At 46.8% G+C, this 22570-nt stretch overlaps 1 pseudogene; it reads left to right on the top strand.

Moving 5' to 3' along the window:
* The first annotated feature begins 428 nt into the window (after window positions 1-428).
* Window positions 429-22570, top strand: part of LOC140250702 (uncharacterized) — a 42172-nt pseudogene continuing 20030 nt past the window's right edge.

Raw genomic sequence — 22570 nt, 5'->3', positions numbered from 1 at the left:
CGTGAAAGTCGAGGGGTTTGTTGGTTGATGCTGTTCGTTTGTTTCTGTTTCCTTTCGTGCAGGCACCGAGCCGGCAGCAATAAAGCCCCGAGCATTCCAAGGCACAAAAGTTTAGGAGGCGGCACAGCCTCCGGCTCTGCCCACCCCACAGCCCGCGGGGACGCCCCGGCCCGCAGCACGGCGGTACCGCAGCACGGCCCGCCTCTTCAGACCGCCACCCGCCCCGCGCAGCCCCCAGAGCCCGCGGGCAGCGCCCAGAGCCCCGAAGGGAACCCCGCGGCCGGGCCGGGCAGCCCCGCAGCCCCCCGGGGCGGGCGGGAGGCGCCTGCGCGCTACAGCCGCTCGCTGCCGGCCCCGGGCTGGCGCCTCCCGCAGCCCGCCGGCGGCTGCTGCCTATTTTAGTCACAGCGGCGGCGGGGGGCCGCGGCGGGACGCGGGTCCGGGCGGGGGCCGCCGGCTCCGGGAGCCGCGAGGAGCGGAGCGCCCGCGCCGTCCCGTCCGACCCGCGCCGTCCATCCGGCCGGGAAACTTTGCCGAGGGCGCCCGGCAGGGGGCACGGGGACAGGTAAGCGGCCGCGGTGCCGTGCCTGGGGGCGGGGGGAGGGATCCGGGCGAGGTGTCGCGGAGAGGAAGGCGAGCTCGGGGCGGCAGCTGCGGCGGAGCTCGGGGTGCGGCGGCGGAGTGCGCTTTTCTCCCCGAAGTTCGCCCATAGCTCGCTGATCGCAGGCAGCTGCCTCTTTCCCACCGCCAGCAAATGGAAGCACAGACGAGCCCCGAAATTAAGGTCTGTTTTTGTACGCGTGGTTGTTTCTTTGCGAAGAAACAGCTACAAGTGATAGAAAACACTTCTTTTTCCCGAAGCTCGCATATATTTTTTTCCGAATCTATTTCCAGAGCGTGGTGTTCAGTCAGTTGTCGGGCAAGCACTTTGCCTGGCGGGCTGTTGGCAGCGTTGAATCGCAGAGCACCGGGTGGTGGTACGGCGTTGTGGCGATGAAATGTGCCCCCAGCAGAGCCGGGCTCCATGCCGCTCCCTCGGTGATGGCACTGACAGTGCGTGGCTGCAGGTTAAACACGCCCTCGCTTGCCCGCAGCGAAATTAGGCTTCACGCAAAGTTCAGCCTTCACAGCGTTCATAGCACCGTGCTGGTTAGTGAAGGGGCTGGGAATTCCACCTGGGTGCTTTTAAGAAAACGCCTTGCTTGCAGATTGGCGAGAAATAGGGAGGATGGGTGTTAAAACAGAAGGAAAAGTGGAGCAGGTGAATTCTGTGGCAAGGAAATGGTTCATGATGAAAGTTGAGAACAAAGTTAGCGAGGATTCAAGGGTAGACTTGTTGGCTGAACTGCGTCTCATCACTGCATGCGGGGCCTCTTCAGAGCACAGCTTTTCTTTTACCCTTTAGTGTGTTCAGTGTCTCTGTGCATGGAGGGGGTCTGTGGCCCTGCTGCTGCGGTGTTACTCTGTGACACTCAGAGCGCTGCCTCTGGCAGGTGGGAGACCAGAGGAGGTGGTGTTGAACCCGAGCTCGGTGCCGCTGCTGTGCTGTGCTGCTGGGCCGCGTGACACTGTCCCAACAGAAGGGGGGCTTCTAACCCCAGGTCCTCCATGAAGGCTAAGTGAATAGCATCAGCAGCCCCATTGGGGCAGCCTCATTGCTTAGTGCTCCCTCTGCTTTACGTGCAGCGCTCTGTGACTCAGCATGCTGCGTATCTGGATTCATAGCTGATGGCACTGCCCTGCCCCATCTAGTTCCATGTCCAGGTGTAGCACCGAACCCAGTACTTATGTCTGTTGGGAGGTGAGGTTTGTGGCCTGTTATCCTGTGGTGTGGCCAGATCCAGGGGAGGCGTTCAGCCCAAAGGCACAGCTGCACGCAGCCGCTCACACTGAGTCTACAGCTCATTGACACAGTTCTATCTGTGAAACAGGCACCGTGGCTTTTAACTTAAAAGTTGAACCATGGAAAAGCTTGAATTTGTGCTTCACTTTGCTCTAAGTTGTGTGTGTGTATTGGGGGGGGGGGAAGAAGTGCTGTGGGGAATATTTGGCATGGATGGGGGGAGTGCTGTGGGGAATATGTGGCACGAATACCACATGCTCGCTTTTCCTCAGTTCTGATTCAAATTGGAGGAAAAATCTGTCTTTTTTCTTTCCATGTCAGCCACTGCCTAGAGGAACTGTAGATAGCATCTCCAGCACTGGCTCTGCAGCCACGGAGGATCCTGTTGTGTGCTTTACAGTGATAAATGAGCAGTCGTCCAAGTACTGTAATCTGTGTATAGTAAGCTGGTCTTTAAATATTTAAAGACTAAATAATAGCAGCTTCGCTGTATGCAGTGCTGCTAATGAACCTTAAAGTATTCTGTGATGCTGAGGCTTTTCCTTCTCACTCACTCCCCCCACCCCCACCCCCCCCCATTCCCAGCTTTTTTCCACTTCTTAAAAAGATTAGGAGGGATTTGAGCAGATTGTAAGCAGAACCTGGACTTCCCAGCTGCAGCTGAATGAACTGAAGCCCTGCTCAGAGGCTCCTGCCCTTCTCTGGCTGCAGTGGGAGGGCAAGGCCAGGCCCAGGCTGCTGGTGGGATGTTGGCCTGAGCCATGCCAGCCCCTGGGGTGGGAGTGGGCATCTGCAGCCCTGAACGGGGGAAAGGTGACTGAAGGTCGCTTTCTGGTGACAGTTTTGATTAAGGGAGCATAAGCAGAGCAGAGCGCAGTGCCTGGCTGGTGCTTATTCCTCAGAGTTCAGCCTGGAGGAGAGAAGGCTCTGGGGAGACCTCATTGCGGTCTTCCAGTGTTTAAAGGGAGATTATAAACAGGAGAAAGAAACATTTTACACCATCTGATAGTAACAGGACGAGGGGGAATGGTTTTAAACTAAAGAAGAGGAAATTGATGTGAGGTGTTAGGAGGAAATTATTTACTCTGTGGGTAGTGAGGTGCTGGCACAGCTGCCCAGAGAAGCTTTGGTGCCCCATCCCTGGACGTGTTGAAGGCCAGGTTGGATGAGCCCTGGGCAGCTGGTCTGGGGGGTGGTGTCCCTACCTACCTGTGGCATAGGTTGGAATGTGGTGACCTTTAGGGTCCTTTCCAAACCAAACCATGCCATGGTTCTGTGATTTCTTTAGGAAATGAAATTACACACAGCTGTGCAGCTTTTTAAAACTTGCTGTATGCTTTGTGCGTACAACTTGCTTATATTAAGTAGCTTAAAATGGAAGTCCAGGAGGCATCATTGCGGTCATCCAATCTGACTTTGTATAGAATGGAAAAATGGATTCATAGCAAATATCCATTTATTTTTTTACTAATAGCATACCCAGATTTATTTTACACGTCAGACAGAATCCTGACAATTCCCAGCAAAGGGAAGTTTTGAAGTAATTACATTAATTACTTTTGCTACCTATGCTTGCATGTCTGTGTAATCTGAGTATAGCTGGTTTTAATAGTGACTGCTTATCATGGTATGTTTGCCTTTTGGCTCAGTTAGTTCGTTTCTTCCTCATCCTCCTTCCTCCTCTTTCTGCTTCCTAAACAGATGCTCTGGGTTGCGATGAAGTCACCATTGCTCTCTCTACATTGTGCAGGCTGCATTTTCTTGGCAAAAGAGTATTCCAGCATGATAGTGACACTGCTTTCTCTAGGATAGAGCCCCACGAAGTGCAAAACAAGCTAGGATGTGAGCTTGTGGTGTTAGCTGCTGTCTTAATTGCTGCATGCATGCTTTCAGCCTGGAGTGGTTTCAGGGGCTGTTTACCTCTAGAAGTAGTGTGTTTGGCTCATACTTGCCTTAAAGCACCTTAAGGCCTTACTTGTCTGTAGGTGCATAGCTCCTGTGTACTGTATGAGTTAGACAGCGCACTGCCATCTGGGGTTTGGCCGTCTCAGTCCCTTTGGGTGCCTAACCATAAGGGAGCAACTGCTGAAGGAAGGGAGCTTGGGGAAAGTGTACTACTTAAACAGCCATTAGGAGAAATGCGTGTTGGTAGTAGTTTCCAAAAACCTAATGGAAATGGAAGAAAGGACTTCATTAATAGACCTGCTGAACAAAACACGATTGCGTTATGTTACAGAAAGTTCTTAATAAAATTAAAGAGCAGCCTCTCTTCATATGCCTATAGGATGGCCTATAGGATGAGGTATCCTAGCCCAGGTGGGGTTCTTGGGACTCACCCTTTGGATGCAGAAGCTGTGGGACCCCAGCTGTGGGATTCCTGGCTCCCTTCTGCATGCCTGGAGCAGTGACCAGGCTAGCCTGCACATAGATAGCTAAACCAATGGGACAAAGTACCTAAGTGCAGCATAATCTCACTCTAAGTATACAAGCATGGGCACTGGAACATCTTCTCTGTGGTGCCAAAGCTGTAGTAGTGTTGATCAGTGGGCTGACTGCAAGGGGTGACAGCTCTTGTCACATTCGGTAGTGTGAAATCCTGAGGGCTACCTGCCTGGATATGAACAGTAAACCAGCTAAGGAATAAAGTGTTCCATCTGGACAGCTTTACTTTTGACTTAAAAGACCAAAGAGAGAAATGCTTGTGACCTCAAGGTTGGTTTTATTTTTGAGGGGAGGGGAGGGAGTGTTCAGAAATCATTGTGATTCAAACGTACTAATTAATATTTCTCATAATTGACTTTGAGTCATCAGTGGCAAAAATGGGGTGAAGTACACCGTTCTTAAGTAAATTACGATCGACGTAACGGGTGATTCTCTGTGGGAGTGCTGCAGCAAGTGGGGAAAATGCCCATTTGGGGAGGTCTTACAATGTGCATGCAAATAACAACACAAATCCATTCTGTTTTGTCTGTTTTAATGTTCTGCTCATCTGAAGTTTTCAGTTGCTGGCTAGCATTTATATCACAGAATATACTTGAGATATCCCCTTTATTGCCCGAAGCTGCAGCAAACCTATTAATTTTATCACTGTCTGATGATAGCGTAGCTCTTTCAGAAAAGCTGTGGGTTGTTGTAAGTCTGTGCTGCTGAATGTCTCTTGCATCTCCAGTCTGGGATTATTTTTTCCTCCATGCTTCAGAAAGAAAGTCTTGCAGTGAGATGAAATTCCCCAGCGTGGTTTGGTAATCACAGAATCATAGAATTACCCAGATTGGAAAAGACCTCAAAGATCATCAAGTCCCACCACAGCCTAACCATAGTACTCTAACAACCCCCTGCTAAACCATGTCTCTATCATAATCCCACCTGTGCTCATGGGGTACACTTTCTTTCTGGACTAGGAGATCTTGCTTGGACATTTATGTCTCCAGCAGCCTGTAGCCATCAAGTCTGTGTTGTTCTGAACCTGGTAGACACATGGTGGGGGCTGCAGCAAGGCTTGGGGATGCATGTGTGCATGAGGTGCAATTTCTTTTCCTTAGTAAGGGAAAGAGTAGATAGGATTGGACATGTACTTGGGGAAGATGCACTTCTCTAACTTCTCCCCCTAGGTTTGCAGTAGATTAATGGTTTAGTACAACTAAAGAGTGTAAAATCTGGAGCTGCAAGAACTATAAAGAAAAATGTGAAAGGCCTTACCTAGCATTAAATACCAGCCAACATTTAAAATTGTTTCCACCCATACTGTCCTCTCTGCCTGTAGTTCAGCTGCTGCAAGCATGGTCACCTGCATCAAGCAGAGTTCTGCAGTGCTTTCAGGGTGTTTGTTTTGGCTGTCCAACTCGAGAGAGTGCTCTTTGATAAGGATCTCAACATACACCAGAAATGTGTGCTTTGCAGCCCAGAAAGCCAGCTGTATCCTGGGCTGCATCACAAGAGGGGTTGTCGGCAGGGAGAGGGAGGTGCGCTGCTCTGCTTTCATGACGATCCACCTGTGTCCAGGCTAGGGGCCTCCAGCACAATGGAGATGTGGAGCTCTTGGAGCAGGTCCAGAGTAGGCCACAAAGATGATCAAAGCACCGCTGACAGGCTGAAAGAGTTGAGGTTGTTCAGGATGGGAAAGAGAAGGCTCTGGGGAGGCCTTCCTGTGGCCTTCCAGTACTTAAAGGGGGGCTTCAGGAAAGCTGTGGTGGGACTCTGTATTGGGCAGTGCAGTGATAGGACAAAGGGTAATGACTTTAAATGTAAAGAGGGAAGATTTTTGTTAGATATTAGGAGGAAATTCTTTACTCAGAGGGTGGTGAGGCACTGGCACAGCTGCCCAGAGAAGCTTTGGGTTCCCCCATTCCTGAGGTGCTCAAGACCAGGTTGGATGAGGCTCTGGGCAGCTGAGCTGGGTGGTGGCAGCTCTACCTGTGTCAGAGGGATGGAACTAGATGGCCTTTAAGGTCCCTCCCAACCCAGCCCAAACCGTTATGTGATCCTGTGATTGCATAAAGCTGATCAGGAGGGTGCCATGCTAGTGAGGCCATCTTCTGTGGGAATGCTTGCCCCATGTCACACTCCTCTCCTCCTCTCTGAGGGAAAGGAGATCCTCTACAGCAGCAGATGTTATTGTGCAAAATTTAAACAAATGGGAATTTTGCATACAGTGGTTTTGAAAGATATGTTCCATTCTCAAAGTGTTTAGAAATACAGGGCATTTTTGGAGTGGGGTCTTTGTGTATGATGGCCATCTGTCTGTCTTCTACTGATATACTGTCCTTTCAGATTTGCTTTGACCCATCTTGTCGCGAACAGATGTTACACAGCAATGCTCTGTGATGTAGTGAGGGCAGCCTATGGATGCTGTAAGTGGTTTGGAAAGTGTACGTTAAGTTTTGTGAAATTATTGCAACGTCATGCGAGTTTTACGTGAACAAAGATGTTAGAAATGGAAAGGAGGATACAGTGCAGATCCACGGCATTTTATTTGTGTTATGCATAAAGTTCCCTTGTAACATCTCAGTCACGATCCCATTCAGAACACTGAATGTTGTGTAGAAATTGGTGTTTTGAGGAGAATTGGTCGGTACAAGATGTTGGCGATAGAGGAGTATTAGCAGAGATCTATGTTACCAGTGATTGTATTTAAAATAAATAACAAAACCTTCAGCTGTGACTTTGACGGGTCAGTGAAAATGCGGAAAGGATTCAGAACAAAAGGTCAGGGCTGTGCCTGTTTATCCTGCACCCATTTTACTTTCTAGTGGCTCAGAAATCTCACCCCTTGATCACAGATGTGCTACCTGCAATTCTGAGTGCAATTCTGAGTGCTCTTCCATGCCTAGATAACTGCTTTGAGGCCAATACAGTTCTGAACTCCCATTCTCTAGTGCTAAATTCTACACTCAGATGAAATCCAGCAATGATTGTGCTGGCAGAGAACAGTCTTTGGGTAAAAGGCAAACACCAAAACTTAAAGCTACTAAGTGCCTCTTTCCTGTAATGCAGATCCTTCTACCGAAGTAGAATACAGAGCACCTTGACTTTGGAAAGTCTCTCATTGAAACATCCTTTGAAAGAGAGACAAAGAAAGCAGACATTGATGTTATTTGTTTTGCTTTTTTAATGCTTTTCATTTGTGCATCTTTTTGTTAAGACTATCAGGGATGCATTGTAATGTGGGGAAAAAAGTAACATTTTTAACATATTACAGTGGTAACCAATAAATTATGTGGCCCGTGGCATTAAATAATATAAAGTAGAACATTTGACTGTTATTAAACTGTTCTGTAAATGCCTTTTGAGACGTATTTTGAAGGACGGCTTGCTTCATATTCAAATATCACTATCTGTTTAAAGCTACTTTTAAATGATGTAGTCTTCCTTCTACATGACAGCTCTTTGCTGTCTGTTCTTACAGGAGAAAATTGCATGCCTTGTGATGGTTTCCCATACTGTGATGTTCTGGGATGTAGTTTGTTGTCTCCAGGGGCAAAGCAGCTTTGCTGAACTCATGAATGATAACAGAAAGGCAAAGAGGAGAAAGGAAAGTGGTTTGACAGAAACCCAGAGTGACATGGAGGAAGCGAGCAAGGGACAAAAGTTAATCATCTCTTTTTTTTTACTTCCCAAACAAGGAAAGGCATTAGATGCAGATTACATGAACTCGGTGGCAATTTGATAGCTTCTGCATGCTTTTTGTGTACAAAACCACAATCTTCAACAGAATGAGTATTGAGGTTTGATCCTGGAATCATAGGGATGTAAGGGAAATTGGATGGTTGCAATGCAGTCTGTGGTTTTAGACAATAGCAGCTTTGATCGTGTTTAATTGATGCAGATCACTTTATAAGTAATTCATCTTTTCTTCACTTGTCCAGATCAGATAAAACTACAGATGACATGGCCAAAGTCAAGACAACGTGTGAACTGATGAGAAACAGCATTGCCTTCTGAGAACATCAGCTTCCTATTTTCTGGAGATCCTAAATGCAACTTTACTACCAAAAGAGACCCTGATGTTATGTGATCATTGAACAGTTTGCAAGAATGGGAAAGAGAAGGACTTCACTGGCTGTATCACGTCAATAACAGTTTCATAAATTCAGCTGAATCAAAAAAAATTAGTCCAGCCATGGGCGAAAATGCAAGTTTTTGGGAAAGCTTGATATATGCACATCCTACGTGTGTCACCTGGAAGCAAGAGGCAGAGGGATCTATCTACCACCTAGCTAGTATTCTCTTTGTTGTTGGCTTCATGGGTGGAAGTGGATTCTTTGGGCTACTCTATGTCTTCAGTTTGCTTGGATTAGGCTTCCTCTGCTCTTCTGTTTGGGCTTGGCTGGATGTCTGTGCTGCTGATATATTCTCCTGGAATTTTATACTGTTTGCTATATGCTTTGTACAATTCATTTATGTTACCTACCAAGTTCGGAGTGTTTCCTTTGACAAAGAATTCCAGGAACTCTACAGCGCTCTCTTCCAGCCTCTGGGAATTTCCTTAACTGTCTACAGGAAGATTGTCATGTGCTGTGATGCAGAAGTGGTTACCCTGGAGAAGGAGCACTGTTACGCTATGCAAGGCAAAACACCTATTGACAAGCTGTCTTTGCTTGTATCAGGCAGGTTTGTATCAGTTTGCTCAGACTTGCTTACTGCAAGTGTCTTCCCCTCCCTTTCTTGAAAATGAAAGCAAAAAATTGCCTCATTTGTGTATTGTTTGTTCATTTTCCAGTACAGCAGATTAAATATTAATGCACGTAATATAAATATTAATAGGCTAAATACACTTGTCTAGGACAACACTAATGTAGAAACACTAAGCACAAAATCTGTAATAGCCTAAAGAAAAGGATTTAAAATCATCCTTTTCCTGAGCACTGTGTCACAGCACTTAACAGGTTAGGCACATAGAGGGAACAAGCATGTGCCTCAGTCTTAGGCTGTGTTTTGCTATCTATTGCTTAGCTGATGAACACAGCATCTTTCTTATTTTTCTGTACCATTATCATCTGAAGCAAGACTAAAATGTAGTTAAGAAACAGAATATACAGAGGTAAATGGTCCAATAGAGTACATTGACTTTGCTATAGACTGTATTTGAAAGAAAGGAGATAATAAGGGAGAGAATAAGGTCTCATAGTCTGCTTCCATTGCAGTGAGATGTAGTTAAGCCCTATCCAGAACTCACAAAACTGACCCTACAGTTTCTGTATGCTTTGGCCTTTTGTTAGACAATAAATCCAGCTGCTTGAACTCCCTGCTTACAGACACCCTTTTTAACAACCTTGCTGTTGCTTTCCTGAAGGGAAATACTTGCTTACGTACTGTATACAGAGTGGCCCTGGGACACCACAATGATATATGGGATACACAGAGAATGATAGCCATGGTCTTAGTTTGATGGACACTTTGTGGGTGTACTTTGGCAGCCTGCTCCATGGGCAGATGGACTCTGTGAGCTGCTTGAAGCTCATTCGGTACCACTGGCAATGAACAATATGGATCTTAAGTAGTTAGCCTTACAGAAACCCAGTTTTGGAGCGTTCTTTGTAGATATCTACAAAGTACCATGTGGAGGTTGCTCTTGGACATAGTCATACTGAGAGAGAGGTGCCCATCCTGCGATATGCCCAGCCATGCTGTAGCCATGCAGGGAGTTCCTGCTGTGCAACTTCAGGCAGTGTAGGGCTGCTAGTTGTGCTTTTGTAAGTGCGAAACAGATGTGAAATGGGGACACTAGCAGCTTGCTTTGTGTTTCAAGCAGACATTTCCTGCTTATGGCCTTCAAACTTAGTTTTAGAAAGAAAAATGTTCAAAGAAACATTTTCTTTGGCACCTGCACAAGACCACACAGCATTCAGACAGGCACCAAACCTCCATTCTTTGTCCTGCCTCTAGACACAGTCTTGTGACAATGTAATTTGTGCCCAGGACAAGGAGAGCCCTCCACAGTGCATGGCATGGGGACCTTCTTCCTCACACTCTGTCTTTGCCACTTTATTCCCTGTGAACCACGTGTTTGCTATACCTAAAGCATATCCTTATGGCTTCCAAGGGAAGGAGACAACTGGTGCTGTGTGCGTTGGTCTTTCTCCTTGCTAGCACACACATGCATTTCATGAGCAACCTTGCATGTTGCTGCATAGAGCTGCCCCAGAGAGAACAGTGTGTGAGCTGAGTATGGCCTGGAATTGCGGCTGCACATTTGTCTAGTATTCTCTTTCAACTAGTCTGATCCAACTGGGTTCAAAAAGTGTAGTGCAATTAATCGCAGAGTCATCCAGTGGTTGTTTTTCCATGCTCTCAAAGCTATAATTAAACTCTTCACTTAATAGAAGTAACACCTTGTTGCAGTTGTTGCTGCTGTACACATAGTACTAACAAATTAACATATCTTATCTTGCTAGGATCAGAGTGACAGTTGATGGGGAGTTTCTGCATTATATTTTTCCTCTTCAATTTCTGGATTCTCCTGAATGGGATTCACTGAGACCTACAGAAGAGGGAATTTTCCAGGTAAAAGTGGAGGGATTTTTTGAGTACCAGAGCAAACTATTAAAGCACTAATTGGCTTAGAAATAACTTCATTTACTTGTGGGGGATGGTTGTGAAATCAAATATGTGGCATTCTGTTGTCTTGGGGAGGGATGTCCATTGGACTGGTCGTGCTGTGTGTGTGTTTTCTGTTTGCGTCCTGTTAGCACAAACAGGTGTTTCCTAAAAGCTGATTCAAGAGGTGAATTCTTGTTTGTATTTGTTGGCTGTGCTAAAATAGGTAAAATACCTGAGAAACCACATCTATGGGAGGTGGGAGAAGATGCTTTACCCGCTGGAGGTGAAATTCAGAGCATGCTGGCTGCAGTACTGTGTGGCATGGAGGCACAGTGAGGGACATGGTGTCCTTCCAGGCTGTCACCTGTGAGCCCCTGCACTGCTGTCAGTTGGCTGGCAGCAGGGCAATAAGCTGGTCACGCCTCGCAAGGGCAAGTAGCCCTTCTAGACAGCTTTTCAGAGCTGCTTTGCCAGTGTGGGCTGCCAAGGGCAAAGCAGGGCTGCACGTCCTGCTTCAGCTGCCACGCACAGAACAGGTGTGCTCATCCTGCTCACCGTTGCTGGGTACGGCCTTGGGTATCCCCTCCCTGTCAACGCTCTCTTTTGCCTTTTGCAGCCTCACACAAATTAAGTGGCTTTAGCTGCAGCAGATACAAAGACATAATAATTAGCTGATTTTAATTTTCTGTTCTCTAGGTAACGCTTACAGCAGAGACAGATTGTCGGTATGTGGCCTGGAGGAGAAAGAAGCTGTACTTGCTGTTTGCTAAGCACCGTTTCATCTCGCGCCTATTCTCAATTTTAATCGGGAGCGACATCGCCGAAAAACTGTATGCCCTGAATGACAGGGTGCACGTGGGGAAGGGCTTTAGGTATGACATCCGCTTGCCCAACTTCTACCACACTTCGCTTCCTCAGACGCCCCCAGTGCCACCCCCACGCCGCCTGCAGAGGAGGTCCTCGGGGCGGCCACGGCCAGGGGTCCCCAATTGCAGCTCCCCCAGGAAGCAGTAGTGTGGGGATGTACTCCCTGACCGTTCCCAGAGCTGATAGGGGAAGCATCTGAGTGTAGAGATGAAGTGGAATGAGACTCAGTAACACCAAATTTGACTGAAGTGCCACTTACTTTAGCTGGAGTAGCTTGAATTCTTCCCGTAGAGCCAGCTGGTTGGCTTGTGCGTTTTGACTACTCGTGCAATATGTTTTGTTTCTGTTGATTCTTCTTTTCATCTTCTTACGTCAGGAGGAAAACAAATGATAAAAGGCTGGAGTTTTATTGTAATTGTGGCAGCCTCTGTGTAGTGTTTCTTAAAAAAAAAAACCAACAAAACCAAAAAACAACAGCACAAAACCAACCAACTCGAACCACGGTGTTTGTGATTATACTTTAAATTACTTGCCGTAATGAAATACACAGTTCTGCGTTATTGCAAGCAACCAAGCTGTCTTCAAAACACAGCAACCTGTTTATAACACCAAATTGTTGCCGTGCGAGCTGTGTTCCGATTAAGGAAGAATGTTACAGAAAAAGCAAAGGGTTGTATTGTTCTTCTTTGTGAAGAACTGGAAGAGTTTGAAGTGCTCAAATTCTTCTAACAAACAAACAAAATAAAACAAGAAACCTTGTCCCATGGGTGATCGCTTTCTCTCAGGCTGTCCTAAAAGGGCATTATGTGAAAACAAGCATCAATGTAATTACTGGCATTGGAAAAGTAAAGCAGTTAATTGCTGCAAATATCTACTAGGGAAATGATTGTGCAGTGTTTCTAATAGAATGTAATCCTAAAGGACCTGGACTTCCAGGGTGTAAGTGCCATTCATGACATGTACAATAAATACTGTTAATCAGTCAACTGTCAAACCACGGGAGTTTGTTCTACAGTATCTTTTTTGGCCAGATTTGTCAGGAAGAAATTAAGAAACAGCTGCAGCAGCAAGAATGACTTTGAGCTGAAGCATTCTTGCGTAGCTTCCGGAGTTGCTTCTCTGTGCCTATGAAATCCTTGATTTAAAATGTATTCTCTTCCTAAATCTATGGTGTTTTAGTAAAATAAGGGGAGCATCAGACCAAGCTTGAGTGGGAGAAAGTGAGTTCTGAACCTCGAGGTCACTCTGCCTTTGGGGAGAAGAGTTTGAATGTCTTTTCTAGCTCACCTTCCTGCTGCTATGCTTGATGCACGCCAGTAATCCAAAAATAAGAAGCATTACTATTTCATGAGCCTGTATTGCTGCTTGATAGATCTCAAGGTAGATCACTTTTTTAATATTTAAAATCCAAAATTGCTGTGCTGTTTGGTAGGACAACTGCCCTGTATTTATTTGTGTGTGTGCAGGTACGTGTTTGAGTTCAGATCCTGAGGGCTGGAGGGCTTAGGACAGCGCTGCAGCCTTGTGCTTGAAAGGTAATTGGGCAGTGTGTGTACAACAGATCTGTTAGAAGGGGTCTGAAACACCACCTGTTTGTATGGCCTTCAGTGTATAACAATGCTGTCCGCATTCTCCTTTTAGCTTTAGGTCCCTTCCTTAGAGAGAGAAATCTGGCAGACATAAATAGCAGAGCATGTGATGCAGTAATCCCTAAGTCTTGCTAACAACCATCCACATTATGCATTCTGTGTTTGTTACGCTGTGAAACCGCTGTAATTTCTTTGGTGAACAGAGAATTGTTAAAATGTGAGAGGAGGATTCACCAACAGCTGTTGAAGGCTGGCTCAGGAAACAACCAAGGCACCAAGTGCCAGAGCCTGGGAACACTTTAGGGGGCATGGCTGCACACTCCGGTTGGACACTGCTCATTAGGTGACAGTGAAGGGATGTGGCAGGCTGCGTGGTGTGACTGGAGCGGTCTCTCCAACACTGTGCTCAGCATCATGGCTCTGCCTGCAGCAGCAGGTGTCCTCATGTCACATCTTGCAGTCGTACTTCTACTGGTGAAGTGCCCCATATTTATAAATTGCTTTTGGTATAGAACGTGTTGGAACAAAATGAAGTTTATACTCACTTGTTTATATATTAACAGTCCACAAGCATAAAAAGATTGTAGTCTAGAAACATAAAAAGATGGGGTTCTAGGCTAAGGCGTAATGCAAAGCTTAGTGCTCTTCTCAGTATTCTTGAATATATGGAATTGTCCCATACATATCTAATAGAAAACATGCCTTAAATAGGGCGAGCATGATCGATCATCTTTAAAATAAGACCAAAGAGTCATGTCCAGCCATTTCTGCTTCAAGTGGACGCATTCTGCTTAACCTATAGCATACTGCTTAGAGAGAGACCTGTTCTGCAGTGACGGGTGCTCCTTTCATACTTGAGTATTTTTCTCTTCTTTGTGACCAGCGTGTGCTGTAGTGTCAGTCACCTTTCCAACCGCAGCCATTTGTGATGCTTTGGTTGGACTGGTTACTGTCAGTAATCTCTACTAGGATGTGGCTGAGTCAATATCTGAATATAGTGTTCTTGTTTGGCTTTTGGTACGATGCTTTTGGGGCTTTGAGTCACCTTCTAAAAATCATTTCCTGTTTTTTAGCATCTGTTTGAGTCATGACTAGCAGAACATTTTGACTGTAGAATTCAGGGCGTATATCTACAATAAAATACATACACACAAGAAAGGACTGTAAGTGAGACACCAAGCTTTCGCTACCCCTGTTTTTTGAACCTTGACAGTGCTCTTAAAATGTACTGTAGAATACTCTCTGCTATGTGATTCATACGATTATATTTTGGGAGATCTGCATTATTTAACCTAAGTGAAGAAGTGCTCATACTGATGCCAGTGAAAGAATGCAATCTTTCGTGATGCTGTATGTGCCCACTCGTAATTTATAGGCTAGTGAACATTTGGAGCATGATGAAGCTCTGTCCTGAGCGTTGCCTGGTTGTGCCTGGGTTATTACTCAGGAATAGCTTCAGGGAGGGGATCGAGCTCCTTAATTTTAGTTTAAGTGAAAGGATAATTCCCTTAATGCTACTTTGTGAACTGAGGATGCGATCATGAATCCTCTTCTTGCTCAGCAGACTTCTGTATACTGATATTTTATGTTTTGAAAGTTCCATAGTCTGCAGGGCCAAGTCTACATTCATATGTGTTTACAGGTAAAAGCAACCAAATCTGGTGCACATGGTTGTTTGCTTATTCATCTGCATCTGTTCACAGTCCAGAATTTTTAGGATGATTTTGAACATCATGCTGGAATCACCCTTCCAGCCTGCAGAAGGGTTCAGATTTCTTCTTATTGCACATGCCAAAGAACTACATAGCTGAGGACAGTCAAAATTGTAAAGAAAAAACGTTCCACTCAGCTTTATAGAGGCCCTGTCCAGGAGAGGGCTTGTTGGTTGTTAGTATGAGATTCAAAACAGGTCTTCCCTATCTGGGGGCCCCAGTGGCTGGTTGGCCACAGTCCTTTGGCAGAGCAGTGCCGGTCTGATAAATGCCTTAAAGAACCGTGAGACTGACCCTGAGGCTGACCCTGCAGTTCATTGCGTACTACTTGCTTAACAAGCAGTAGCGTAAGCGCAGGGAACGGATTCCAAAGGATGCTTTTACTCCAGCAGGCAACACTCAAAAAAACACAAAGGCAGAAAAGAATGTCTCTCTGAGTACCTTTACAACTAATATGCTATGCAAGGTAAATTGAACGTGCCTAGTGAAAAATAATATTTGATGTGATTGCCTTTGATAGCAGAAGCTGGACTGAAGGCTGAGGAGGGCCAGCCCAGTCCTGAATTTTCAAGAATTAATTGGCTTGCAGACGTGGTTGAGTGATCAAAGGAAACTCAGTAATGCAAATAATTGTTTCAAACTATACACCTGTGCATGATCTCTGCTAGGATAAAGCTGTGAAAGCTGGATGCAAGCTTGCGTGAAGTCGTTGCATCAGACCTGTAAAAAGGCATAAGTTGCAATAATTAAATAATATGTCCGTGAAGCATCTCCGGCAAAAAATAAGATTAAAAAGTGCTGACTATTCAATGATTGGAAATGATGAATATAATACATATTTTGACTCTGTATATATGGAAAATTAAAATACAACACAGTACTCACATAAACAGGTCTTGCAAACCATCTGCTAAAAATTAAAAGAATCCATAAGCTAATTAGATAAGAGCAAACTGTTTGAATAGACAAAAGGAAATGAACATCTATTTGCTGAATCCATGTTAACAGATTAAATATTTTCCTTTCTGTCCATCCCTCTAATAACAGAGTGCATATTTGTCTGCCCCAAAGTGTTACTGCATTACTGACATTCCTTCCAATACAAAAAAGGTAAATACCTTATTAAGCTTGTTCGTTACTCTCTCTTGAAAGTACATACTGGTCTTACATTAATCATGGAGCCATAGAATCATAGAATGGCCTGGGTTGAAAGGGATCATAATGATCATCCAATGTCAACCCCCTGCTATGTGCAGGGTGACCAACCACCAGACCAGACTGCCCAGAGCCACATCCAGCCTGGTCTTGAATGCCTCCAGGGATGGGGCATCCACAACCTCCTTGGTTAACCTGTTCCAGTGCGTCACCAACCTCTGCATGAAAAACGTCCTCCTAATATCTAACCTAAACCTCTCCTGTATCAGTTTAAGACCATTCCCCCTTGTCCCATCAATATCCACCCTTGTAAACAGCCATTCCCCCTCCTGTTTATATGCTCCATTCAAGTATTGGAAGTTCAGGTTTCCTAAGGGATTTATTTTTTCTGTTTGTCCAAATCATATTACCTTTTCTTTCCAGTAGATTTCTGTGGGTTAGCAGATGTGGTGTTGCAGTTGTCAGGAGTAAATGGCTGAAGAAAGAGAAAGGTGGTGAGCAGTGCTTGAATGCTGTGGTATTAATGCCCTGGATTACAGGTTTGAGCATATTGTGTGTTAAATCAATGAAAGGAGTAAACAAGTAGCACATCTTGTGAGTAGCCGATTGCTCCTGCCAGCCTGGGGACTGGCTGGAACTGCAGGGAGCACTGCGTGGGGGCAGCTCTGCAGAGTTCAGGGTCACATCTACCGTTTCAGCTGGCAAACCCAGGGAATAGCTTTGCAGGTGGCTCTGTAGCAGAGGGCTTTCACCCAAGTCCTGGTTCTACGAGCCATAAATGCTGTTAGACATTGCTATCAACTGGGGAGAGGGCAAGGTGTTCCCAAAACCTCCTGGGAGCAGAAGGACTTTATAGCAGCTATTCTGCTGTGGACTCCCAGACATTGTCCCATCCACCAGAGCTCCTAAATAAAGGGATCCTTGGTGTACTGTTGGGATATCAGTATCTTCCCAGCTCAGCGGGGCTTTACAGGTAAGTGTACTGCTGATGACTGAGAATGAAGGCACTGATGTCATATAAAAAACAAACACAATAAAATAATGGTGGTAAATAACTAATTTAGTAACGAATCTCTTTAGTTTTCATTGTATCCACTAGTAATTCTCACCCAAACTTGTCTAAAGCCAGGGGGATGAGGTGGTGTTTCAGGAGAAAGGTGTAAAGCTCCTTTAGGCTGAGCAAGATGCTGAAGCCTGAAATCCCACTTCATGGCTCAGTGCTCTAAGTGCCAAGTGCATGATGGCATGGAAGTGGGCAGCACCGCGGCATCCTCCATCTTCCTGCTGTAAGCAGTGCAGCAAGTCAGTGCTCTGAAAAGACACGTCTGGGCGCCCACCATTGAGAAGGAAGTGTGTTCTGTGATGCCAGGCAGGCAAAGAGCTGCCTGGTGGCAGGGTTCTGTATGTGTTAGTAAACAGTAAGAAGAACAAAGGAGAATCCAGTTACCTGGTACTGGGTTTGGGCTTGTGGAGCTCCATGAGCAGGATGTGGGCAGGTGAGCTGTGGTGTGGCCTTAAAGCCCATTAGGTTCTCCTTATATCTGCCCCTGTGCATTCTCATGCACTGTGGGAAAAGCAGGATGACTTACCCCTAAAAACAGTGAAGTAATCCAGCCCATATCTGGTAGGATGTACGAGTATGGGTGTCAGCAATTGGTATGAAATAGCTGCTCGGCTTGAAGTCTGTACTCTGATTGGTTCATGTAAATTCATGTTTAAAGCTTTAAAACTTGTGGTTGTAGCAGATGCTCTATTTTACTACAAGCTTTAGCTTAGGAAAAATATATATATTTTGAATATGAGGCAGAAGTGTCCAGTTTTTGTGGGCAGAAAGGTAGGGATCACCCAGATGACTTCTGTAAGCAGCTCTCCCATGTGAAGTGAATGGGAGCACTTCCTGACAGCCGTACATCTATGTGCTCTGATGTTCGCTGGGTCTCTGTAGTCTTTGCAAAGCACACTGTGTTCTTTCAGTACGTATGTCCATATTTTAAAGAATTAATGAGTAGTTACTAGAGGGAGGAAACTACTTACTGATGTTCTGAAACCAGATCTGCAATATAGAACATTTTTATACAGCTTTTTGGTTCTACGAAGTATTCCTACTTCTCTCATTACCATAGTCATTGCTGGTTTAGTTCTGAAACTGCCTTATACAGCAGCATGTGTACTTAAGCCAATATTACATGCAAAAGCAATAATCACATAAATATCTGCTGCAGTATGTATCCCTGTTTTTAACCCTATACGATAGAGGTCGGTTTGTTGCTTTTTCTTAACAGAACAAGGAAGTACAATAAACATTACTCAGAAGAGTGGTCTTCTTTATTCATTGAAATCGGAGGAGTGTAGGTAACTCTGTGTTTGCCTTTGCTTTCAAAGATTGCTCAGTCAGCAGCAAGCTGCAGCAGTGTCAGATGGGCACATGTTTCTGCAGCTGTTTATAAGCTGCAGGACTGAGGTCCAGCTTCTGGATCCACACAGCAGTGCAACAGAGTTCAGTTGATGTGGGGCAGCCCCTCCTCTGCAGCTGCTCCGTGCCGACTGTACTGTCATGGCCGAGGAAGCAGCTAACGCAGTCGAATAATTGGGTGTTTACAATCTCCAGGTTTAGGATTACTCTGAGCAAATGCATCAGAAGTTCCTGCATGACATTTGGGCTACAGCAACCTGTTCTGTGCATTTGGACCGAACTTGTGCGTTCCTGCTTTGCTTTTTGCTCTTGATACGTTGTCGTTTCTAGCATTTATTTCAGCTTATTTTCTTCCCAGGTATGAGTGATCTTTTCTTTCAGTGGATTATTGATTTTGTTTCTACCTTCGTCCTCCTCTGTGTTGGTTTCTGTTTTGCAAAGAGAAATCTAACTTAAAGAAAGCTGCCCTGTGCCCACCCCCAGTTCTTCTGAGCTCATCTATTTACCTTTTCTTCCCCCGCAGAGCGGTACAGTGTTTTCACTCTCAAATCTTACATGCTTTTCCTGTCACTTGCTTAAGTAATGCTGTGGGCTTATCTCCTGCCTCCCCATAATTCCTCTTTTTTTCCTCCTTCCACAACTATTTATTTTTATCATCGCTTTTATTTTTTCTGGAGTTCCGTCTGCCTTTCTAGACATGTAAAACATTTCTCATCTAGTTCTATTATTTATTTATATTTATTTATTTTGCACTGAAATGAAATTGTAAACTCTTACCAATAATAATAATAATAATAATAATAATAATAAATATATATATACCAGCACAGCACCCCTCATCCCTTGATCTTCAGAAACGAGCAGATCCCTTTGGGCTGGGCTCCCCACACTGCCCTTGACAGGCTGTGGCAACAGGTGTGTGGTGACCCAGCCTTGTGACATGTCAGGGGGTGGGGGTGGGGAATTGGGGGGATTTACAGCAGGTCCTTATTTATTTATTTATTGGCCATCACATGATGTAGACAGCGCAGCAGGCTCTGTGGGCACAGAAATCGTGCTTGTGAGCAGCCTGTGTATGTATTTACAGAAATCCCTCTGAACACCAGGCAGAAACTGCTGTGCCATGCAGGTGATGGAGCACTGGCAGAGGCTGCCCATAGGCTATAAGGTCTCCTCCCTGGAAATGGGCCTGGGCACCCTGCTCTGGGTGTCCCTACTGGAGAAGGGGTTGGGCCAGATGAACACAGAGGGCCCAGCAGCCTCAGGCAGTCTGTGATGTTGTGATTTAAAAGACTGCTAGAGAGAAAGCATCTTTTGGCTTACAGATGCTGAGGAAACTTCCTGAAGCTATAAATGGAAGCATTTCATAGAACTTGCCATTGTCTCAAAATAGCTACATCAGCCTGGCACATCTGGGACCCGGGGTACAACAGCGAGGTACACAAAGCTGTTGTTCCCTCTTCAGTGAAAACTTTGCCTAAAAAAGGCCATGGAATCAGTGGCGCCTACTGGGAAGAGGAAGAGCACTTGCAGTGCAATGAGGAGCTATGTGGCAGCTGCTCAGCGCAGCCTCTCGCTGCCCCACAGTGCTAAGCAGGGTCCCGGTATCAAGAGTTAGGCTGTGAGGAGCACAGAGCACAGCAGAGGAGACATTTGGAATAATTTCTTCTCAGGTAGAGTGGTGAGACAGTGGCACAGGCTGCCCATGGGGGTGGTGGAGTCACTGTCCCTGGAGGTGTTCAAGGAAAGGGTAGATGCGGCACTGAGAGAGATGGTCAGTGGGCATGGTGGTGATGGGCTGATGTCTGGGCTAAATGATCATTAGCAGTCCCTTCCAACTATAATGATTCTGTGATTCTGAGGGGCAAAATGAGGTGACCTGCGGCCTTGGTGACATTTTCTGTGGTGGGCTATGAGTATGGAATATAACCAAATGATGAAATTACAGGAACTACTAAGACTTAGATAGCCAAAACAGAAACACGAAGGAGGGAAAATCTGCACTGACAAACAGCTCTGCGAACAACATGCATCACCACGGTTCTCTAACATTGATCTGGCTGTGTGGAGTCAGCCCCTTCATAAATAAACGTAGAGCAAACAGTTTTCACGTCTGGCTTCTGTCAGGTTAATTTATGTTTGCGGGATTCAGTGAAGCTGCGCTGCATTGGCATCGACAGGAGGTGAACCCAGCTCCTCACATCTTCGCAAAAGGAAGCACAGCCCCAGAGAAGTCCTAGACAGTTCATGATGCATTTTGGACTAACAGCCATGCTCCCAGGCTGCCACAGGCTGTGAGTGTGTTCGCACGGCAGGATGGTGCACACCAGCAGTTTGGGAGCAGCATGTGGGAGCGTGAGGGGTCTCTCAGCAGCTGTGGGGTAAGCACAGCACCTGTGGCCTGTGGGGGCTGCAGGGCTCGTGCTGCTGGCGTTTCTGGAACACCCCGCGGGTGACACAGCAGCCTAGGCAGGTGCCAAGTCGAGGCGAGGTTTTACAAAGGCCATTGTTGACTCCTTGGTTCACCATGTAGGGGAAACGTCGCTTGCAGCTTCTTTAGGGGAGAATCCAGCGCTTCTAATTTTAACCACCCAAAAGCCAGGCGCGCTGCCTGAGCTCAGAGCTTGCCCCACGGGCACCCCTCTCCCTTCGTCCCGCGGACATCACGCATCTAAACACCGCTTCGCGCCGAGGGTCCACAGCACGGCCTCCCCGAAGGGAACCCCGCGGCCGGGCCGGGCAGCCCCGCAGCCCCCCGGGGCGGGCGGGAGGCGCCTGCGCGCTACGGCCGCTCGCTCCCGGCCCCGGGCTGGCGCCTCCCGCAGCCCGCCGGCGGCTGCTGCCTATTTTAGTCACAGCGGCGGCGGGGGGCCGCGGCGGGACGTGGGGCCGGGCGGGGGCTGCCGGCTCTGCGAGGAGTGGGGGTCCGTGCCGTCCATTCGTCCGGGAAACTTTGCCGAGGGCGCCCGACAGGGGTCACGGGGACAGGTGAGGGGCTGGGGGCGGCGGAACGGGGCTCGGGACGGAGCGGCGCAGCGACTCACGGTGTCAGCGGGGTGAGGTGCTGCGCCTGCCCCGGGGTTGGTAAGGCGGGCTACATGGTGGCTCGTTTATCTTAACTTAAAAGCGGCCCAAAGAGCGGGTTTCCTTGCTTCGTTATTATTCGTTTTGGTGTACGCGGGCTTTGGGGCTAAAACAAAGCTTGGAGGCGTTGGAAAAAAGCGGGGCTACAAGCGGCAGCTGCGGCCGCATCCGGCGGGGCCGTGCCGTGCCTTTGCGGGCGGTGCCAACCCGGAGCGGGCAGCGCGGGTGCGGTGCGGTGCGGTGCTGGTATCGGGCTGCCGTGGCTGTGAGCCCGCGGGACGTTCTCCTCGCAGGTGTGTGTTGTTCGCTGCGCAGAGTGAAAATACGGCGAAGTTTGGCGGGCTTAAGGTGCGGAGGAAGAGTAATTTCTGTAGTTGCCGGCGTTTAACTGGAGTGAACTTGCCCTAGAGAGCATATTGAAACGAAGCGTTTCTTAACACCGCTTTCCCATTCGCACTTTTTTCGCTATGGAAAGGAAAATGGTGCTTCGAAAGAGTGTCCTCCTGGGAGTGCACAGTGAGAGCGGGCTGCTCCGTGTGTCCCATATCACCTCGTCAGACCCCCATGAGGAGCTTCTTCAAATCCCTTTTTGAAGGAATCTTGAGGTTTTGAGGACCTTTAGGAATGGATTTCTAAGTCTGGCCGTGTATAAAGATGTTCTGAGCACAGGAAAATGCGACAGCAAACCCAGCTGGGGTGTTCGGTTGCGTTCTCAGAATGTATTACTGTAACTCTTTACAGGTGTCATGCAAACAAGAAAAAATGGTTAGGCTTTCCTGTTAGCTGTGCTAATTTCTGGTAGGTTTAGTATTGCAGTGCCACTGGGTTTGTTCAGTGTTAAGCTCACATTGAAACACGACGGCACTGG

The sequence above is a fragment of the Excalfactoria chinensis genome, chromosome 3, assembly GCF_039878825.1.
Source record: "Excalfactoria chinensis isolate bCotChi1 chromosome 3, bCotChi1.hap2, whole genome shotgun sequence".
NCBI lineage: Eukaryota > Metazoa > Chordata > Aves > Galliformes > Phasianidae > Excalfactoria > Excalfactoria chinensis.
The sequence above is the reverse complement of the archived record's forward strand: the minus strand, read 5'-3'. Positions and strand labels throughout refer to the sequence as shown.